The sequence below is a fragment of the Pezoporus occidentalis genome, unplaced genomic scaffold, assembly GCF_034315485.1.
Source record: "Pezoporus occidentalis ecotype Australia unplaced genomic scaffold, CSIRO_AGI_Poc_V1 ctg28, whole genome shotgun sequence".
Classification (NCBI taxonomy): Eukaryota; Metazoa; Chordata; class Aves; order Psittaciformes; family Psittacidae; genus Pezoporus; species Pezoporus occidentalis.
This window is the reverse complement of record NW_026914718.1, coordinates 5,037,465-5,058,710: the sequence shown is the minus strand read 5'-3', so window position 1 is coordinate 5,058,710 and position 21,246 is coordinate 5,037,465. Positions and strand designations below refer to the sequence as shown.

General features: G+C 46.1%; 2 long non-coding RNA genes across 5 annotated transcripts in view; both read left to right on the top strand.

The window, feature by feature from the left end:
• Positions 1 to 21,246, top strand: part of LOC134167116 (uncharacterized) — a 290,357-nt gene that overhangs the window by 262,012 nt on the left and 7,099 nt on the right. For both annotated transcript variants that reach the window (XR_009966080.1, XR_009966081.1), the window contains one exon: positions 5,862 to 6,040. This is a non-coding gene — a long non-coding RNA (uncharacterized LOC134167116). The remainder of the gene's footprint in view (positions 1 to 5,861; positions 6,041 to 21,246) is intronic.
• On the top strand, positions 11,138 to 18,018 carry LOC134167118 (uncharacterized). 3 transcript variants are annotated; one of them, XR_009966086.1, is made up of 3 exons: positions 11,138 to 11,219; positions 16,633 to 16,810; positions 17,389 to 18,018. It is a non-coding gene; the product is annotated as an uncharacterized LOC134167118 (long non-coding RNA). The 3 variants fall into 3 exon arrangements; XR_009966085.1 differs by lacking the exon at positions 11,138 to 11,219 and adding an exon at positions 12,856 to 16,501; XR_009966084.1 differs by lacking the exon at positions 11,138 to 11,219 and having other exon boundaries at positions 12,856 to 16,810.

The window sequence follows — 21,246 nt, the reverse complement described above, 5'->3', positions numbered from 1 at the left end:
GCCTTTCTGATGAAAATATTTACAAACTTTGACAGGGTAGCTTGGGGTGCAGGAATGGCAGAGGAAAGTGTTTCCTCACCAAGTCTTGTTTACTGTTTTCTGATAAAACAAAAAGAACATTATTAGGACAAGTTTAAAACCAGAAAGAGAGACAGATCCTATTTTTCTCAGATTTTCTGTTGTTTTCTACACAGATTCATGTTTTAACTTTGGGAGAAAATAATAGACATGCACCTTCTCAAAGGAGAGAGGAAGAGAGTTTAGCACAGGCTAAGAGCTGCAGTTCAACTCTGCAGTCTGGGTTCAGACCCATCTCCAGCTTTCAGTATAATCTTTCTTTGGATACTCTTTTTTTCTAAATCAAAACCAGGAATTATACAGCTGTTGAGATAAGAATAATTAAGAACAATGCATTTCCTTTTAAAGCTCCTCAAAGGATAACCTTTAATAAGATGAATTGAGCGTCTCATTCAGGCCACACACAAATGATGGCTCATATTTAGTAACAACATTTTTGGGGGCAAAGATAAGCTAATTTTGCTCAAGAACAGAGGGTGGTCTTTAAGCCTTGCATTTGTCAAAGAAACAAGCACTTTTTTATCTATTGAGTATAATCTTCCACAGCTCAAGAGGAATAATGTAGGAGGAGAGAAATTCAGGCAATGTATTTATGTTGGAGCACAGGCCTGAGCATTTGAACAGAGCATAAAGTTAAAAAGACAAAGGGCTATATTGTGGAAACCTCACTTGCACTTAGACACGTGTGCTGATGCTCTTCCTTCTGTAGGTACTCAGCCTTGCAAATAAGTGCTGGGTGATCTGTGATCTGGGTGCCACAGAGCTAATCTGGCTTCATAAGGAAACAGAAAATCAGTTTTTTACAGCTAACATTTCTGTTGCTTTTCTTGATGCCCTTTTCTTTCTATGTAGAAGATTCACTGCTGATCTGCATGGAGCATCAGCAACATCTCCACAGTGGAATTGAGCCTGCAGGATGCCGGGTGATCCCTGCGGTCTTCTGTTCTATCCCCAAACCTGCTGGGATCTGTGTCCTGTGGATGCTTAGCACTGGATCTGGAAAGGCACAGTCAGACAAGGAAATAGGACCTACTCCTAGTACGTGGTACCTCTTTTTCTGAACACCCACTAAGTGAATGGCTTAGTTTGCTCTCATGCACACTAACTAGTGGGAATCCATAGAAAAGCAGTGAGGCTGCTCCTCAGCAGCCTTTGTGGAGGGTGATGGAGGGCAGAGCACAATCTAGTGCCAGTTCTCCATGCTCATGAAGCCGGCCCCATTTGGAAGAGTTCATGGGGGAAAGCCATAATATGGAGAAGAGGCAAGACATAGTGCAAAACATGCCATTGACAGGTTCTCCTCCTCCCCTCGAGACGTTTCACCTGAAAAAAGAGAAGTACCAGCTGGAGTTATAAATGACTCCAGCTCCTAATTGCCAAATGCTTCCCCTCTCCCCTTCGTATCTGTTACAGATGCATCATCCACATATGAACATTTCCTGGAATTTGGTTCCAGAGATTTGAGCCTGTGAAGATTTGGGGCCAGACTTACTCAACTGGAACTCCCAGGCAGCAGAAATTGCTTCTCTGTTTAAATCAAGAGGCTTATCAGAGAATGCTAAATGATTTTTTTACAGCTGAAAGTCAAAAGATCTGAGCAGTCTTCTCCTTGCTATTTGCTGCATAGCTTTCAAATTAAAAATAAAAAAAAAATACCCAAAACCAACAAAAAAAAACCAACCCACTCTTTCCAGTCCCCCAGGAAGAGACAGCCAAGTCTGTTCCTGTCACCACCCTTCTAATTACTGGAAAGACCCCACTTGGCTGGAGAGATCAATGCAGGATTGTTTTACACCAGCCCAGATATTTTGCCTGCTTAAGCAGAATCTAAAAGAGTAATAGAGTGATCCGTTAGCCAATCAAAGAACATTCAATCAAGCAGTGCTCTGCATTTATCCAGCATTTTTTTATGAGCAGCAATTAGGCATTCATTGATTACAAGCATTAATTAGGTTTAATCACATGCCTGCAAATGAGGTGTTATGAAAACATGGAAACGAACGCTGTGTTTTAAAACGGGTTTTGGTGGTGAAGAAGGACATAGGCATCTCATGGGATTCTCAGGAGCCCCTCACGCACAAAATCCATAAAGAGAAGGTACTCATCACCCCGCAAGAATCAGGCACCGCTGCTCCATTCCAGGCAGGGCTGTCAGACATTAAAGCCTCTGAGTTTGTTTTTTGCTGAATTCCCAACCACTACTCCGTATTACTCCATTATAATGAAAGAGAGCGCAACAGGGGAGAACAGGCAAGTGAGCCGGAGGCCTGGCAGCGCTGAGATCAGTGGCGCAGCTGCCCCAGCCAAGGACCACACACTGAATGGGGAAGTGTCAGGGTCAGGAGTAACTCAAAGCAGTTACAGAGTTTGCCAGGCTCTGTAGGGTTACCTGATGTGATTTTCCTGTCATTTTTAATCCAAGGGTTGGGTTTTTCCCATCTTTTTTTTTGTTTTTCCCCGAAGGTAATTTAATTTACACGTATGCTTAAATTTATTTCATAGCTTTTAGCTAAAGGCGAGGTCACTGAGTTGTGCCTTAGGCTGAGTAGTAGTTTACAAAAGCTCTGCTAGCAACTCTACCTGCCTGTGCTTTCTGTACCTACTGGGTTGGTATTTGATGCAAGCGTAGCACAAACATAAGACAATATCAAAATACATAAAAGGGTTTTTCTCTCCCAAGCCTGGTCCAGCTTTTCACAACCTCAACCTTCTTGTTTTTCACACTCCTCCATTCCACTCCAATTTCCATTGTTTTATCTCACCCAGTTTTTTCTGTCCCTTCCCTCAGCAGGACACACAGAAAAAAAAACCCAACAGGCAAAGCCTTCATTTTGCAGTGTTGCAAAATTGGGTGGGTTCATAGAAAAACATCAAAAAAATAAACCCCAAAAAGGAAACTCAATCCTTTCTCCCAGCACCCGTGGCTTGATTCCAGGGCTGAGAGAAGATTGCAAGATTGCATTCGCAAGGGCTAGCATGAACACCTGGCTGCAGGGCTGCAGGGCTGCCAGATTGCTCCCAGGGAAGAGCATCGATCAGGAGTGGAGCCTGGATCCTCCACACATCATGCGCACACACAGCTTTATGCACTTGGACAGTGTCATTGGTGTCCCTACGCCTACTCTTCCACTCATTAGAAGGGTGAGGAGGTGGGGATACCCAACGTGGTTGCATAAGTAAAATCAGTAGGCATGTAAACCCAGAAACAGCACAATACAGATCACATTCCTGTCCCCGTCTGGCCTGCTCCACCCTCCCTCCATGGATGGGGGTGGAAAGTCAATGGTCCAACTGACACTTGCTCAAAGGCATTCAAAATGGTTTGCGCACAGCATAACTTACATGCCTTGCTTCTTTTGCATGATGCAGCAATCCTTTTGGCACGCAGATGGGAAAGCTCGCAGCCCTAATGTCAGTGCTTGCTGCGTATTCCAAAAGGCCTACTTAAAAGAATATTGCTTTGGCCTTGACTTCTTCCTCGCCAGCATAAATGAGGAGGAAGGTCGGGGGTGTACCACCACTGTAGACCAGAACATACGGCCCAATATGCGGTGGGAAGGCAATCCCTCAACGGGGGTGATAATGATTATGATGGGGTATATCACAATTAGGATACCGGAAACGGAGCCTTTCAGCAGAGAGGGTGCTGCATTAGCTTCAGCATTAAAGTGGTTGCAGTATATGACAGTAATTTAAGAGGGAAGGGAAATCTGGGCACCAAATGGTATGGCAAAGGACCTTTTAAAGCCTGTGAGCTGTGATGATGTGCAAATGGCAGAACACAGATACTGACATCCTTGTAATGCTTCAAGGAGGCCCAAACCATAATAGTTCCAGATAAACTGCTGACCTATTAATCCTGGAGGTGGTCCCACCCTGGACTCATGGGTAAGGCGATGGGCAAAGCAGATAACAGAAGACCTTGTCAATGCTGCTACTATTGCTCAATGGATGAAATGTTTGGGAAATGCATGCTGTTTCTTGGCATGGTAAGTAGGGTGGCAGCATCTGAGTCTCCTCTTTCTTCTGTCAGTGTTTAATGACTCCACAGGTCTCAGTGGATTTGCCTCCATGTAAAACTGGCACATCAGCAAGCCAAATCAGGCCTCAACATCTGTAAAGCTGGATAGGTTCACAAGGATTTAATTCCCTCTAAAGTATGTACAAATCACATGGGATGACACTGCCTAATTCCCCACATTTCTACATAGCACGGTATTGTCACTATTCACTGGGAAAGAATTTCATATTTGCATTTTCCCAAATGCAGTAATACTGACATTGCTCATCTTCTAACACTCATTACACTAACTTTGGCAAAGAAGGCCCAGTTTTTCCTTATGGCATTATACTTTTTATGAGGCTCCTAGCCCTGGTTCTGTCACCTCAGTGGAGAGTAATTGCACCTAACCGTATGCACTTAACAATCTGAAATAAAAGCAAACAGGGTTTTGCCTATAGAAATCTTAAAGCTGCAGGCCAAACTGAAGTTATACCTGCAAATGCCTATTGGTAAATGCCACCAAGTAAAACATGATTTGAGAGCAGATCATCGTTCAATGGATGCCTGAGTTACTGACTCCACCACCAGCTCCAAAGCCTGGAGTAACTCAGAGCCACTGGGGACCAGGACTTCTTGTATTGGGTGCAGTACTAGTAATCTGGCTTTTCTTTCAAGAGTCACACTAGTCTTAACCATACTGATCCACGCTGAGCAGAGGTACCCCCACAGCTGTCTGCACCGTGTGCCACTAAGGGCATTAGGTCTTGCTCTGAGGGTACAAGCCTGTTTTTCCCCTTGAAGAGACAAATACATTTGTAGTGTTTAACTTAGAAAGATGTGTGTCCAGGCAGCCTCAGGAGAGGAGGGGTTGTGCAGGAAGTGGGATAAACCTTTGCTTTTTACTTTGATGACAAACTAACTCAAATGCAAGAATAGTGTCACATTTTAAATGCCTTAGGGTGTCCTTATACGTGCCAGCAGAGGGCATATCCCAGCCCAAGCCAATGCCTGAGGTTCTGCCAGGTACCCCAGAAGTGCCACAAGCCCATGCTAAGTCTACTTACATGGATTTCGCCCTGTAAAGGCATTACTTAGGTGTTGAAGAAACAAGTGGGTTACATGCACTACAATCAGATCATTTCCGGGCAGGTGCATCTGTGATTGAAGGACCTGACCCTGCACTATTGGGTCCTCTATCAGTTCTCTGTCCCCTAATGAGGCTTTTCCCACCCAGGAGGGCTGGTCTCAGCATTTAACCTGAAGGAGAACTTTAGGTTTCTTCTAACACAGAGCCTTCAACCTGTTGGCACAGGCAGTGGCAGAGTAATCTCTTCCTGTCTGGAAACCCAGTGAGGGGGCATAATGCCACGTGGAGGCACAGGATAGCATATGCTATCCTGTCAGATAGCGTATGTGCAATGCTATCAACCCAGCCTGTGTAAAGGCAACATCTACAGCAAAAAATTCTGTACAAACATGCTTGTGTAAGAAACCAGACCTCCAGGCCCATGTTTGCCACAGCGAGCTGGGGCCACTGTTTCATTTCACTCAGGAGTAAAGGCTGTTCTGGTCTGGAGAAGGGTCATTCCCAACCATCAGGAGCAGTAGAGGAGGGAAAGTTGGCTGCAGTTTCTGCTCTGGGTCTAGCTCCCAGGAGCTGTGCAGATCCTGTACCATTAAACAAAGCTAAGCTTATGAGCTACACTTGTGTTGCTATTGTCTTTGCTGCTGTTTTTGTTGTTAATACCTTGGCTGCTGCTATTATGTCTGGTGTTTTTAGTGTGGGAGCCAAGAAAACAGCATTAACTGAACAACCTCAAGACAGCAGAAGTTGCCAGGTTGAGAAACCCTCTGATGCTGGGAAATAAAGCAAGCGTCTCTCCACACTTCAAGGCTGTGACCTGTGCTGGCTTTCAACCATGGAAGCCCACACAGCCCTGTGGCTGAGGGAGGACCATGGTAAGTACAAGTGTTAACGGTGGGTACTCGGGTTGGATCATGCTGTTTTGTGAACGGCACCTGCTGAAGGTGAGAGCATAGGCATTGGGCAAGCACACTACTGGAAAATACATAGCCCCTGGAACAGGGGGGAAACAGTCAGTGTATTGGGGATTTTTTTAATTGCCCTGAATTATTTGCAGTATCAGTGGTTTCCTGTGACATCAAGCTTCTGAACATTGCCTGATTGCCATCAACTGCGGTCCATCCAATTTTCCATTCCCGGCTACGCCCAAGCCACAGCTCATCTGAAAAGCTGCTTCTGCAGAAGACATGTACCAGCTGGCAGCCAAGTAACTGATAGATGGGGGTGACACAGAGGCACCTGGTACAGGGCACTCAGCACTGGCATGGATGGGTTCATGTGACTTCTTCCATTGAATTTCAAGAGAAATGATGGTAAAACAGCTAATGAGTCAAAGAGAGGAAGTGAGAGCAGAGGCTAACTAAGAGTGTGTGAAAGAGAGAGCTCTGTGGACTGCTCTGCCTGTGCCAAGAGCTGGGGAGAGTTTCTGTCAGCTGGTTAGGAAAGTCGAGCAGCTGGAGAGTGAACTACTGTCTTCCCTGTGTGCCTGTGTATCCGCAAGCACCACTGCCCTCTTTTGGGTGGAATTAGACCTGTGCATCTGCTTCATCCACCAGCATACGCTCCTGCATCGCCTGAGTACATGGAAGAGGGACCACTCCTGCAGGGATGCTGACAGTGATCCTCCAGTGGGGAGAGGTGAGCAGTGCGATGCCAATGGAGAGAGGCTGTTCTCAGCAGTGGTGCTGATTAACAGCACTGCGGCCATGGCATTGCAGATGTGGCATGATCTGTGCCAGCTGTGGTGAGCTCCTCAGACAGGCTCCAGCTCCTTGGGTGAGCTGTGCCACTGAAGCCACAGTTCCTTCAGGCAAGGCTTTTCCTTATCTCCGACACTGCTCTGTCCCATCATCTGCTGTGCAAGAGAAACAGAATAGCTGAGCAGCCTTTGGCTCCAGCATCACTGCAGGCAGGTAATCATTTCAGGTGTTGCATAGCGGTGCCAAGTTCTGCTGAAAACAGTACATCCGAGACCTTCACCATGAAGGTGTCGAAAGTTGTTACACTGGGGCAAGGAGCACCTTGAGCTGAGCTTTCCTCCTTTGTCCAAGGGCAGTGCTGGAGGGCTCCTCTGCAGCTGCAGGGGCTGTTGATAGCAGAGGTATAGACTCAGGATATGGGGCGACCTACTGGTTCAACATATTTGATGGCCTGTGTCCAGCAACAGTCAGATACTGGAGGAAACATAGTGATGCTATTTGTCTCAAACAAGAGAACGCATCCCTTTGAGAGCCAGCTTATGCCCCCAGACGTATCTGATTACACTTAATTCAGCTTCCACATCTACAAAACTTTATTGTGCCCAGTCACAGTCTGACGAAGTCCTTACAGTGACCTAGCCATAAAATTTGACTTGATGAGTGACACTTTTTATAAGACCAACTGTTTCATTATGAAACTTTTGAGGTTGGAAAAAAAAAAGTCCCAAACAAATAAGAACATGCCACTATTAATAAGGCCGTCGGTGCATTTTTATGTATCCTTGTAGCAATTGTGGCTGCGTGTAAAAGGCAAGCATGCCTTGTGATCGTGAGAGAGTGGCTAAAAACCATGAGTCACACAGTCGAACCTTGTGACTTGGTAGAGCTAAGGAGGTCTCCTTAAAGCAATTTGTGGAAGAATTGGAGAGAAACGCAATTTTTCAAGGTCAGCCAAAGGCTAATGAGCACTCTTTCATAGTGCGATTATATTGCCTGAATTTCTGTATTTCAAAGCCAGTCTAACTACTTTATTGCTGAAGCACTGTAACTGAAGAGGCTGCAATAATATTGACAAGTAATCCTGCCAGAATCTGAGATGGTATTCAGCATAATGTGAAACATTTTCTCCTTGCCTGGATGAGTACGGAACAAAGAGTTAACCAAATGTGTGGTTCCCCTGAGTACCACTTATCTTTCTTCCCAAAGGGCATGTGTACAGATGCTTTGTAAGTTGGGTTGTCAACAGCTGAGGCTTGTGGCCAGATTCACATGTTCTCCACCTTTCTGCTTGTGAGCTGCAGGAGACTCATCTCCAGAGGGACAGTTTTTCATAACTTAATTAGATTGGCGCCATTCGCACAGCTACAGTTTCAGGTTGGCTCAGCTTTACTTCTGCTCCAGCTCTCCAGTTCAGGGGATTACAGTAGCACTGAAATTGGTTCTGAACTAAACGTTTGGCAACTGCCTTGGGTCAAAGAGGCAATTTCTATTACTGCTGTTGCTAAATTAGAAAGAAATAAATAATCAATGTGTGGCCTTTAATGGGGGACTAAGAATGAGAGACAAAATGTTTTTGCAGCTCTCCGCTCTGTGTGTACATAGGAATACATTGCTTTTTTTTTTCCCCATGAATGACCATTTCTAGTCCAGTAAACCACTTTAGTTGAAGGAGAGCAATCTCCAATTGCAATCTCTTAGCATGGATTTACACTATGCTTATTTCAGTGTAGCTCTAATTGGCTGGGAATCTGGATGGGCTAAGCAAAAATCAGCCAAAGAAGAAGTGTTCCCACTGGAGTTTTCTGTGGTTTAGCTCAACCAGTATAGAAATGGATCAGAGTAAAATCAGGGAGATTTTAGCATGGAGACAAAGCCATTCACCTTTAGCTGCATACTTCATACTAGTAAAGTGCAACTCAAGAAAAGGAGATTTACAAGCAGTGAGTGTGGACTGGAGGAAAGGAATGATCAGGGCCACCTTTCCAAGCACTACACGTAAAACGGGCGCCTCCTGACTGCGATGTGCAGGTGTTCATTACAGAAAACAATCTACAACTTGGAGTATCTGGGCTCACTTCCACTCCATGTGAGCCACAGACACCCAAGCTCCTCAGTGTGGCTCATACTCTGTGTGGCCCGCTAAGGTTTTCAGGCTTTACCTGGGCAGTCAGTAGCTGGGAAGCTGCCCTCTTGTGACTCCTTCACCAGCCTCAGTGATGGATTGCAAATCCCTAGCAAGCAGTTTTGAAGAAGTCACCTGGTAAATGGCACTTTAACAGGAGGAATAAATTAAAAGGCATCTGGCAAACAATCTAAAGGAAGAAATACAGGTGTTTGCAGAGGTGGACAAAAATGACCATTCCTGGTGGAGAGCTAATAAGAGAAAAAAATAACATGTATTTTTGCTTCACTTCTGAAAGCAAAAGAAAACACAGACAAATCCGCAGTCCATTTTTGACCTGGTACAAGTACCTGCAAGTAGACCTTGCTGTGTTCAACTCAAGATTTTTGGTGCAAAAATTCTCTCTGCTACAGTGATTAGAAGACTCTTTACTGTGGGTACTGATAGCTTTAGGACTTTTCACTTTATCTATGATATGAGCCATTTGTGAGCTGTAAAGAAACTGGGAGTTGGTTAGTTTAGTTGCCTGTCTGTAATACTGAACAAGTACTTTATAAATGTATTCAACCCTGTGCTTTTTTGTCACCTGTGTGGGGCAAGTGCTCTATTCAGGGTCTGAATTTTATAGGTCATTGCTGGATCTGCACATATGCATCATTTGCACCGGTGCCTGACTCCTAACCCTAAGAGAGAACCTATTGCACTGATTTGTCCATAGGGGATAGGTAGGACTTTTGTGCTACCCAATCCCTTACCTGGCACACACCTTGTCTCTCTGGAATTCCTCTGTAATGGTGGCAGGGGAAGAGTGGAAGAGAGATGGGTGCTTTCAGAAGGCAATTCAAAGCAGATGCTTAATTTGGGTGCACTGAATCATCCCCTGCAGGAGTTTTTATCTTTCTCCATGGACCAGGGAGAGGTTAAAGAGACTGGCTGAGTGACTCAGCTGACTGCAGTTGGTGGTGAGAAATCTCTCCTCACCAAAGCCAATGAAAACATCAGGAAACAGAGCCATCCACTACCTCTTTAAGTAATTTATTCACCCTCACTCCTAACACTTTGTGCCAGCTCTCTCATTTGGTCTGGTTTGAGTTCTCCTCCTTGAACTCTTGTGATGGCTTTCTCTGCTACCTGGAGAAAGATTTAGCAGGGACTGTTTCCATCCTTCACACAGAAATCAAGGTGCCTCTGAATCTCCTTTGTGATGACAGGAATAAACTCCTCTCTGAAAGTTTCTCACTCAGATGCAGTTTTGCCATTTATTGTGTGGCTTTTTGGCAGATTTTTAACACTCCCTTGGCAGTCACAGCTTGCAGCCACAGCCAGCGGTCCAGGGCCAGAGAGCAAGGCTGCAGTGCCCCTTTTTGCCTCCACCCCCTTTCTCCTCCATCCCACATCCCGCTCCCAGCCGAGGTCAGAGGGATATGGCCCTGGGGTTCTCTGCTTACCAACAGCCCAACCATGCATTACAGACCGGTATTGCTCTTTGCAGGAAGGCTTGGCACAGCTCTCAGGCAGAAGACGACGCTGCTGAATTTAAGAAGCTATTTCCTAATGCACTGGAAGATAGCTTGCCACCTTATCCAAAATAAATTCCTTTCCACCCCTCTCCTACTTGCAGAATTAATAGGTAACTATTTCAGCCTTTTCTGCATCAACATTACTACCAGTTTTGCAATTTCTGTCTGTCATCGCTGGCATTATCTTTTTCTTTTAATCTGTTTTTTAAACTCCTTGTTCTTCTTAAATGTGGGGAGTCTAAATATTTTCCCCACTGAAAGACTCTTTCCATCAAGGCCTTCCTTCTACATTTCTGCATTTCAAAATGCCATCAATATCCTTTGCTTTTTCTCCTTTCTTTATTACCCGTTTGGTTAGTAATTTCCAGTTGATGCTGAATTTGGATAAGGTTTTAGCTTAAGCTCCAAGCTTGATTATGGAGGGAGGGGGCTTGACTAGCTATTTGTCTTCAATTTTTATTATGCCTACACAACTTGCATTCAAATTTCTTGCATTCAGATTTTGCATCCTAACTAATTTGGCTTGTAGTTTTCAGAAACTTTGGGAAACTTCCTTGATACAACCACTGGTTTATTAATTACTACTTGCAAATCTCCTCTCTTGGCCCATACAGAATGTAATCACAGCTACTTCCAGCTCAAGAATCAATCAGCTGTTATCTGCCTTCTGAGGTCCATAGTAAGGTCATCTCCTTCTGTGTACAGTTGCTGTGTAAGTATTATCTGCTAGATTTAGAAACTCTAGACTGTTCACCACTGTATTAATGGGATGTCATAAATGTTTCTCTCAAACCCATATCACCTGTAACAGCCAACATACTTTGTCCTCTTTTCTGTGTAAAAGATAACTGCTTAAGGAATAAATCAGCCTTTTCTTTTCCATGGCCAAGTGATCCTGAGAGTTTGCTGTATTTTCTCTTGGGGTTTCTCTGTGAGAGAAGTCACCCAATTCAAGATTCTCTGCTGTCAGTGAGGCCTTGGAAGGCAATGGCTCAGAGAACACATTTGCCTTACTGCTTCTTCTGTTCCTGATGAGACTATAACATCCTGCTGTTGGAGGTTTTTCAGCCAGGCTAATGCCATTTTTAAATCTCATTTCCCTTTCCCAGTTGCCCCAACATTACTAATATGTGAGCATCTAAAAAAAAAAATTATTAATTCTTTGAGTTATTTCTCAGATCAGCTTAATTCATTTTGTTGTGCCAAATCTGATATTTCTCTCTACTTGCCTTTTGTTGCTAATGTAAAATCATCCAGAAGATACAAGCAGGAATCTCCAAGCCCCTTGGTCTGAGATACAGGGTAACCCACCGACTCCTTGTGCTGCAACATGTGCTCAGCAACACAATCACCATCAGCTTCATGCCAGCCAACACAGACCCACTATTTTCTGCCATCTTTAGTGTCAAAAATCTCTGTTGCTTGGGTATTTTTGTTTCTTCATCTCCACTCTGGCATTCCTGCATGCTTCTGTGTGAAGAGGATACCTTTGACATAAGTTTCAATGCTTTGATTATACAAACAAGTAAACACCACTGATTGATTTAACTTTTTCAAGCTTTTCTCCTGATGTTTTAACCTAGTTTCAGACTAGGATTCTTCCTAGCACGATGATGCACATGCTGCTGCAATACACATGAATAACTAAGCCAGCTGTAGAATAAGATTTTGCCTTTTAACAAATATTTCTAGCCAAATAAGACTAGAACTTAATTGTGTGAGCTTCTGAGTGAAAGAAAAGCGCAAACAAGTTTTGTTTATCATTACAAAGTATTTTACTGATTTTTAGATCTACATAGGCGTTTCTGTCATTATTTGTACTTTACATTCACAACAGAAATTGTTGATTTCTTCTTTTCCTAGTTAACAGCTCCCTGCAGTTGTTTCCATGCAAATGATGCTTGATGTGAAGTGGAAAATCCAACTTTGAAACTGTCTGGAAAGGGAAACAAGAAACTGTCTGTTTGTTGTGGAGTCTGATTCAGTGAAAGTTTCACCAGCCATTTCTCAGAATTGCTTATTTCTCGTGAGGGCTTCATGCATGTGTAAGTTATGTTTCTTCATGTCTCCATTTTGTGCACTCAGGTTTGTGTGTGATAAAAGAACCTGTTTTTCTGAAGGCAATCAGCCATCTAGCTTCTTCATTTGAGTTGCTTTAAAGTCCCATAGAGCTGAAGCAATCAATAACTATTAGTCGTTCCATTGGGTCTTTTGTTTTTAATCAGGCCCCCATTAGGAGCATGTGAACTTCTTTGTATTTCATTCTTGTTTGAAATAAGCCAGATATGAAAATCTGGAAGTCCTTTGCAATATAGGGCTTCCACTGTACTGCGAGTGCCCAAGATGAAGCCATGAAAAGAAGACAAAAGTATAAATGCTGGAAAACAAATCATGCTTTTTACCATTCTTGTGGTGTTTTAACCATTGAGAAGTTATGCCTGGAGGTAGTAGATTTATACTGATTTACCTTTAGCCTGGCTTTGTCCCCCTTTACCATAGTACCTGGCGATTGCCTGAGCACCTGGGCTCTTGAATGAATCATCTGCACTGGCTTCGGAAGGAAACCTTCTCAGTGCAATAGCAGCAATATCCGGACTGGCCATCGGTTTCTATTCCGTTCAGCCTCAGCTGATATATTTCATATGTTTTTGTAGCTGAAGCTGGGCCAGGACTTCTCTAGCTTTGACAGGAGGGCTAAATGAGAGCAGGGAATTTTATGTTCCTCTTCCCACAGCATTCCAGTAACCATGCAGGAAGTCATTGATCAATGGGATTTAGGCAGTGTGCACAAGAAAGGTACGTGTGTGTGGCCTGGTGGCCTTCGCAGCATGTGCTATGACGACACCACCCTCTGATTCAATAAACGGAGGGATAAGAGACGAGGTGGTAAGCCACACACACCACTATTATATGATGCGTCTCTGTAGCCAAGCGAATGCAGTGTGGTCTGCTTTTAAAGCCCATTCTACAAGGCTGCATGGTTCTTACTAAAGCTATGGTTTAGATGTGGTCATAGGAAAGAGATTTTCCTGGAAAGTTGCTTAACGTGCTGTCACCGAGGGCAAGTTCTCTGACCCAGTGGCTCATCCTACCCTGGGAGCAGAAAAAGGATCTGACCTTTCACAGGTCACTTAGGTTTGTTTTACTGTCCTGATTTGTGCCATAACGCAGGAGATCTCAAAAGCCATGTCATCTCCTCAGGAGGCTGCTATGCATTCAGGCCATGCAGCACAGGGAGGGTGGAAGACCTGGTATGCCTGCACACTTGAGCCAGAGCTGTTAGCAGGAATGGTTTTGCTGGTTTGCTCTGCCCTAAATGAAGTCAAACTCGTTCCTAGGATAAGTTCACTGACCTTCCTGGAGCTGCATGGGAAGAGTATTTGTCATGTTAAATACGCTGTGGATATAGAGAGCGAGCCAAAAAGAGAGAAGTACTTATCCAATAAATGTGCATCGTTTGTTTGTCATTGCTTTAGGGCATTAAAATTGCCCTGGGGAGCTCTTCTAGGCCTCTACCTGCCTACATTGTACCAGGAGCTGTTACGCTGCAAAGAAAACTTCACCTCAGCAGTTTGTGTGCGTTATGGAAGGTGACAGTTTGACTTTTTATCTTTCCTGTGCCCCAGTTTCCCATTTGGCCACAGGACGTGGCTCGGGGTAGGATGCAGCTGTGGTGAGGCAGACAGGGAAGGGGTTGATGTCAGTTCAGCAGCTCTGTCATTGCATGACTCGAAGCATAAACTAATGAAGTAAATCTGTTTTCCTTCTCTCTCTCTTTCTTATCTGTGATTTTCCACATCCAGAGGAAATGGAGAGGGGGAGGCAGCAGGAGGCTGTTATCATGCAGCGATGAGACAGGCTGTGGAGAAAAAGATGCTACTCCTTCAGCGCTCCCAAATGTGCTCCCAAATCTCAGAAGAGCTGAATATTTCAGCTGAAAGAGTCAGCCATGAAATAATCTTTTCCCTGGACACCGGAATAGTTATCATTATTGTACAGCATCAACAGTCCATTGAGCTGAACAGGGCAGCCTGTGCAGAGCTAGTGTTTCAGTCTGTCCACCTGCAGCACAGTAAATAATGGCGAGGATAGTTTACTGTTACAGAGGGATCGGAATTGCTGGCTGAATGGTCACAATCCAAGAAAATGTGTTTTAATTTAGCTAAATGAAAAGTAATACATCTGGGAACAAAGCGTTCACGCAGTACCTACAGGACAGGAGATTCTGCCTTGGAAAAACAGGATTATGGGGTCATTACGGTAACTACCTCCACAATAGCTGCTGGTTCAATGGGGCTAAGAGGGCTCAGCTGACTCCAGGAACCTAGAAGCAGATGATGAGATCTGGGGATGGCAGAAGCATGGGCAGGAGCAGCCCTGGGCTGCAGCATGAGGTGGTGGTCTCACCGGCTGTCCAGATCTTAGCAAGAACATAGAAACGTTGGGGAGGACCACTGAGATGGTGCCTGGGAAAATAAAAGCCTTTCTGTCATGAAAGGGTTAAAGTGCCGCCACCCAGTCAGCTTTTCGAAGGCAAAGTTGGGTAAGTCTTTGTAACACTGGATCCTCATTGCAGTGAGGAGACACTGAAGTTACTCTAACTCAGCTGTATCATGAGGCCTTACTTCCTATCGGTGGGTTATGCTGACCAGGCAGGAGATGGTAAAATCACCTCAGGGCGTTACCTTAACAGACATGCCTGGATCCACCGTAGGAGAGAAACACTCCATCATGAGCATGTAAAGTTTGATTGGGGATTATAATCTCTCAATTCTCATTCCTGTGCCTTTCTGGCATGGTGGTGGAAACAAAGCAATCTGCATTTCCCGCAGTCTGCTCATTGCTGCAGCTCTGCACTGAGACAGTGACAATGCCCAGCCTTCAGCTTTAAGATTTTGGGCCACAACAGGGCAGAGACTTTTCTTGTCCGATGCAAAACAAGCAGTGTGTTGTAGGGTATCACTGTATTTCCTTCACCTTCTTCTGAAGCACTGGAAATAGATGGGGTAAATGCTTGTGTAAGGTCTCTGCCCTTTGGACTTGCCCGTGATTGCCACCTCCCTGAGGTCTTGAATCACCTGCCAGAATTACTTGTGCACATTGCATTAGCCAGTTTGCTGCTTTGGTGTCTTCTGGTCTTTACCCATGGCACAGAACAGCTTCCCTTTCAGAGGACTGTGCTGCCTGAGTCTAACTGAAGCCTTAATGCTCAATGCTGGCTCTTCTTGACCGGCCTGTGAAGCACAGCAGCTACTCTCAGTTGGTCATAACAGGCTCATCTTCAACCCTGGGAGGTCAAAACATGACTTTGAAGAAAGCATCCAGTCATATCAAACAACAGGTCCAGAAATGTGGTTTTCTCTGAAGTGAAGGACGCGAGACCTAAAAACGCGCAGAGGGATTAAGGCCACCTAGGCAATATCCACAGGACAGAGTCCTATACTACTGCTGTTATCTTTGATCTGTGTTCTCTCATTTACTACTTCTGGAAGGGAAAGCAGCACCTGGCTTTCCCAGCCTTCCTTAATGACTTTCCCATCAAGCGTGAAGGAAGGTATTTCATGCTGTGGCAGGATTTAAGCCTTTGCACTTTGCTTCATCCCACCACAACCGCAGACCCGCCTCACCTCCAGGATCTGCGCTTCAGCTTACGCATGAACTTCTCCAGCTTTGCACCTTGGGTTTTGGATCCGCGCTTTAGCAAGAGGAAGGCCGGCTGAGATGAAGGGGTCTGACTCCCAGCGCAGACCTTCCCAGACCGTGGGAGTGCTCCTCTTGCGCAGCTCTGACCTGGGCCCATCTCTAAATATAACCGTAACTCAATAAATGTAAAAAAGGGACCAAGACATGACTGCAACCTTCCATCCAACAGTGGTTGAGTTATTACCGCAGTTACATCACAGCTGAAACAGGTGCAAGGAAATAAGCCTCCCAAAAGTTTCTATTCAGGAGGGAAATGACTGAAGAGAGCAGAGGGAAAGGAGGAAGGCGGAGGTAAGGGTAGGAGCCAGGGGACAGAGCGGAAGTTGTTTCTCTTGGGATGTGGCCAACTTAGTAGCTGTCCAAACCCAGGAGATGGCTTGGATGCTCCTTCTGTTACTGTCTTTGCTTTTTCCCATTTTCAGGCTGCCTGCTACCAGAGAGCATGAGAACTCCAGCATTGCATTGCCCTCTGAATACCCTATTGCCTGGGACCTCAGCAGCCCGCTGAACCACATTTAGGCCTGATGCAAGCAGACACACATCCTTCCGAGCAGATTTTGTGCAATTTTCAAGGAATCCTTCAAGGACTCATCAGCTCAAGTAATTCTCTCTGCCCCAAAACTATGGGGAAGGGAAGCGATTATGGGAAAGCTCATGTTCCTCCAGCAGCTGCAGTCGCGTTGGGTGGGATTCATCTGACTAAACATAGATGTCTCCATCTGAGCTAGTCACGCTAGGCTTCCTTTATGGAGGAGAATATGGGGAAATATAGGCACAGCTATGAGTCATCCCCTCCCCAGGTCAGTGTCTAAACCAGGTCCGGCAAATCTTGCCCATTTCTCTTCTTTTCTTGTAAAAGGAGGTGCAATGAATAGGTCTGTAAAGTTATGTGGTGCCCATCCTCTATCTGGTGTCCAAACCAGATGATTTGAGCTGGGGCAGAAGGGCCAAGCTGTGGTGAGGGCATTGCCAGAAAATGCTGAGTAACCACAGCCCAGTGGGGTAAATTGGCTCAGATGGAGCTCATTTCACTGGGGGATAGGAGGCAAGGAGTGCAAATGCGGGAGAGGAAATTGCCTAAGAAAAATGCCTATAAAAGTCACTGTGGGATGTCACCCTAGTGCCAAGACTATGTTTGTTTTGAATCAGAGCAGGTAGCTCTGCTTTTCTGTTTGCAGGCTAGAGTTACTGCCTTCCTGACACCACTGCAATTCACTACGTGACCAGTTACTTCCCCACTCCTGGCCTCTCCTTGCTTTCCACCTCTCCAGACTGCAATACAGTGGTCCCATCTTCACATCCCTGCGGAGCAGCAGGGTGCTGCTGAGTGCTCACACCCCCAGGCAGGCCTGGATCAAAGGATGTTCACCGCTGATAGTGGAGCTCCGAGTCCAGTGCACTTCCAAGTGCCACAGACACTTGGGCATCTTCCAGCAGGACGTTGGCTGTCTGCACCCTGTGCTGTGGCTCCTTGATGCCCAGCTCTGCCTATGTCCTCTTCCCAGCTGCCTGGCCTAGGGCTGAACTGGGTGTTGAAACAGAGGAGCATTTCCCATGCTATGTGTACGTCAGGGATGCGTGGGGAAAGGAAGTGCAGCAATTGCCAGAAGCAGCAGTGAAGTTACTGTATGGTGTTATCATCTGATGAGAAAAGTAATGAAGCAAAAATGCCTTGAGCGTGCCGTGAGCCAGCTCCTCTGTCAAGGGATTACTGCTGAGGACCCTCAAGACCTTATGTGCACCCATGACTGTAACCCATGAGTAAGAGCATAAAGCATGCACGCAAGGTAAATAAATGGTTAGAGAGAGCTGCTCCAAGTCAAATTCCTCCCCGCAGACTTTTTTCTTTTCCTTTCTCACCATTGAGACACAAACAAAAGCTCAAGTGATGTCATGGGGCAATGCATTTGGCAAGTTTCTCTCTGCTGCGTCCTGGTATGCACCAAGCCCGTTTACTGGTGCTGTCTGCATTTGCCAGAGGTGGCACAGGCAGAAGATACAGCAGAGCCCGACAGTACAAAGCAGGGTGCAGAGGAGGGATGAGGCTTTTCACATCTACTGTAACTGCTTCCCCTCAGTGCTAACCTGGAGCTAAACCACTGGGCCAAGTGCCAAATTCCATCTCCCTGCTGTAGGTCGGTGACTGACAGCGTGGGGGCTGGTGCTGTAGGGGCCTTTCATTTCCCTCCCCAAAAAGTGACTTAATTTGCTTAAAAACAGACAAACAACCCCGTGTGTGTGTGTATGTGTGTGTGTTTGCATGTGTGTGTGTTTGCACATGCACATGACATACTTTGGAAAGGAGTGCAAGTCCTCAGAAGCTGATGTGGGAATTTAGGACCAATCCTGAACTCAGGACTTGGGTTCCTCAGCCTCAGCAGCACAGTGATGGACAGTTTTGTGCCAGGACTTTTCAGAGATCCCCTTTATCTAGTTGCTAGGCAGAACGGAGGTTCTGGTGCCTTTAACCCTGACAGAGGATTTGGTATCAAGGCAACTCCTTGCTTTGTGCTTGGATATTTCTGGGAAAGCCAGCTGGGAGGTAAGGAGAGGTATGTTCATTAAGTGCCTTCACTCGGAGTTAAAGGGCCAAGCACGCTCCTGCTCCTTCACCCTCCTACCAGCAGCTCACTGGGATGAAGAAAATGGTTAAAGGTGCATGATGAGAAATCAGCCTGGTAATTGCATTACCCCCAGGGAGGGGTGGCTGCCGGTCACAGGTATCGAGGTACAGCCCTGGGTGAATGCTGCTTCTTGTTTTCTTGTTCCCTTCCTCCGGCCACGGTCCCTCTCCGGAAATAACATCTTTGCTCCTCATTCATTAATGCCCTGGCTGTGAGATTTGTGCGTTGGAGCCAAGTGGCACAATCTGACCTGCCCTGTACGATCAAAACAAGCTGTCCCAAATAGTCACCTCCCTGGCTGGAAGTGGAAGCACCTGGGGTGGGATTCCCACTGACCCCACGTGTCTGTACCCCATGAATGGGTTGGTACCAAAGCCTATTAATAGAAAGAGAGGAAGGGAAGGGGGAAAAATCACAGCTCTTTTCCCAACAGCGCCTAGCTCTGCTTGGGCAGAAAGCCTGTCCCGTGCTGCTGGCACACTGCAGTGCATCACCCCAGTCATTGTCCAGCTTTCTATCATCTATACCTGTATATATGGGGGCTTTTTGGCTGCAGAGACCCCACAGAGCTGAGCCCTCTGTGTCACCCCAGCAGTATGTTTGCCTCACGCCGAGGTGACCAGCCTGTATGCAGATTTGCTACAAGGCGCATCCTCTTTGTCCCTTGCTTGCAGCGGCTTGGCTAAGAAGCCTGAAGCTTTCCTGAAGGTGACGAGGGGCAACAGCTGAAACCGCAGATCTGCTTCCTCCACTGAGAAATACATCCAGAAATGTTTCACTATTGCAGCCCACTGGAAAAGAGCTGGCCTGGGCCCCGCGCAGCTCTGGGCTTGCAGCACTCCGAGAGCTGAGCAGGCATGGAGGCACTCTCGCTTTAAGGATTGATTTCCTAAGTGAACTGTCAACTCCCGGTGGCTAGAAAAATCTGCAAACAATTTCTAGTCACTGAACAAAGCAAATCCTTGTCCTGTGCTGTAATAGTTCGTTATTAAATAAAGGACCCTTTGTTAGGCTATAAGAAACGGCGTGCACTCCGCCGCGCTTCGCAGTGTGCCTTGGTGTGGCTTTGCAATGCATGTAAAATTGTGTATTTCATGTCCTGTGAAAAGAGACAGAGCGGGTTAGTTTGGTATCTGTAGGAAAAGCACAGGGTGAAGCAAAGATCACAGCACAGCTCAGATGATAGAACTTTATTGTTGATGCATTTGATTCATGATCCTATGAGGAGACCCCGAGACCGGACTTTCCTTTGTAACAGGGTAAATCAGGAACAACGTGGGTGGAATTACTAGCGAGGAGAGAGAGGTGTAACTTTAGCAGCTGGAAATCCTACAAGTTGTGTTACTTACTGGGCTATCTTTTTGCAGTTCTAGGCTTAAATGAGTCAAACGGAATCAAAGGCCATCAGTGTTTACCCATCCAGGAAAGTAGATGTGATTCCAGCTCCCTCCTTTCTTTTGCTCTTCACCCAGCAAGCTGCCAGTCATCTGCCAGTATCTGCCCTACAGCTGCAGAGCCCCAATACCCCGCTCAGCATCTGCTTGTGTTAACTGTTAGTGTCACTCTGTGACAGACCCGGCTGTGGCACAGGCATGGCAACCATAAGCTCTTTGCTTGTGCTAGAGGGGCAAGGGGATCAGACCTTGCTTCACACAGAACTGAATCCACATGGTCCAAAATGCTTCCCCTGCTGCAGCTTTGAGGCATGGGATCTTCTTCTCCCTGCCAGCACACAGGCCCTTAGGCTTGAACTCTGCTAAACTCAGTGTTTTCCTTTGCATGTCATTCACACACATTCTGCCAGGCTGTGACCTGTCAACCAAACCAGTCATAGAATCACAGACTGGTTTGGGTTGGAAGGGACCTTAAAGCTCATCCAGTTCCAGCCCCCTGCCACGGGCAGGGACACCTTCCACTAGACCAGGTTGCTCCAAGAGTCCTGTCCAACCTGGCCTTGAACACTGCCAGGGATGGGGCAACCACAGCTTCTCTGGGCACCCTGTGCCAGCGCCTCAGCACCCTCACAGGGAAGAATTTCTTCCTAATGTCTGACCTCAATCTCCCCTCTGTCAGGTTAAAGCCATTCCCCTTGTCCTGTCCCTACAGGCCCTTGTCCAAAGCCCCTCTCCTGGTTTCCTGTAGCCCCTTTAGGCACTGGAGCTGCTCTAAGGTCTCCCATTAAGGAGCCTTCTCTTCTCCAGGCTGAACCAGCCCAGCTCTCTCAGCCCGGCTACAGAGCAGAGCTGCTCCAGCCCTCACAGCATCTCTGTGGCCTCCTCTGGGCTCGCTCAGCAGTTCCAGACAGACCATCATACAAGCTTGCATGCCTCGTAGTTTCTTTTCTTGTGATGTTTTGCACAGGGTTGGCAGCTCATGAGCAGGGCTGTAGTTTTCCTGCTCCTTCCTTCCTGC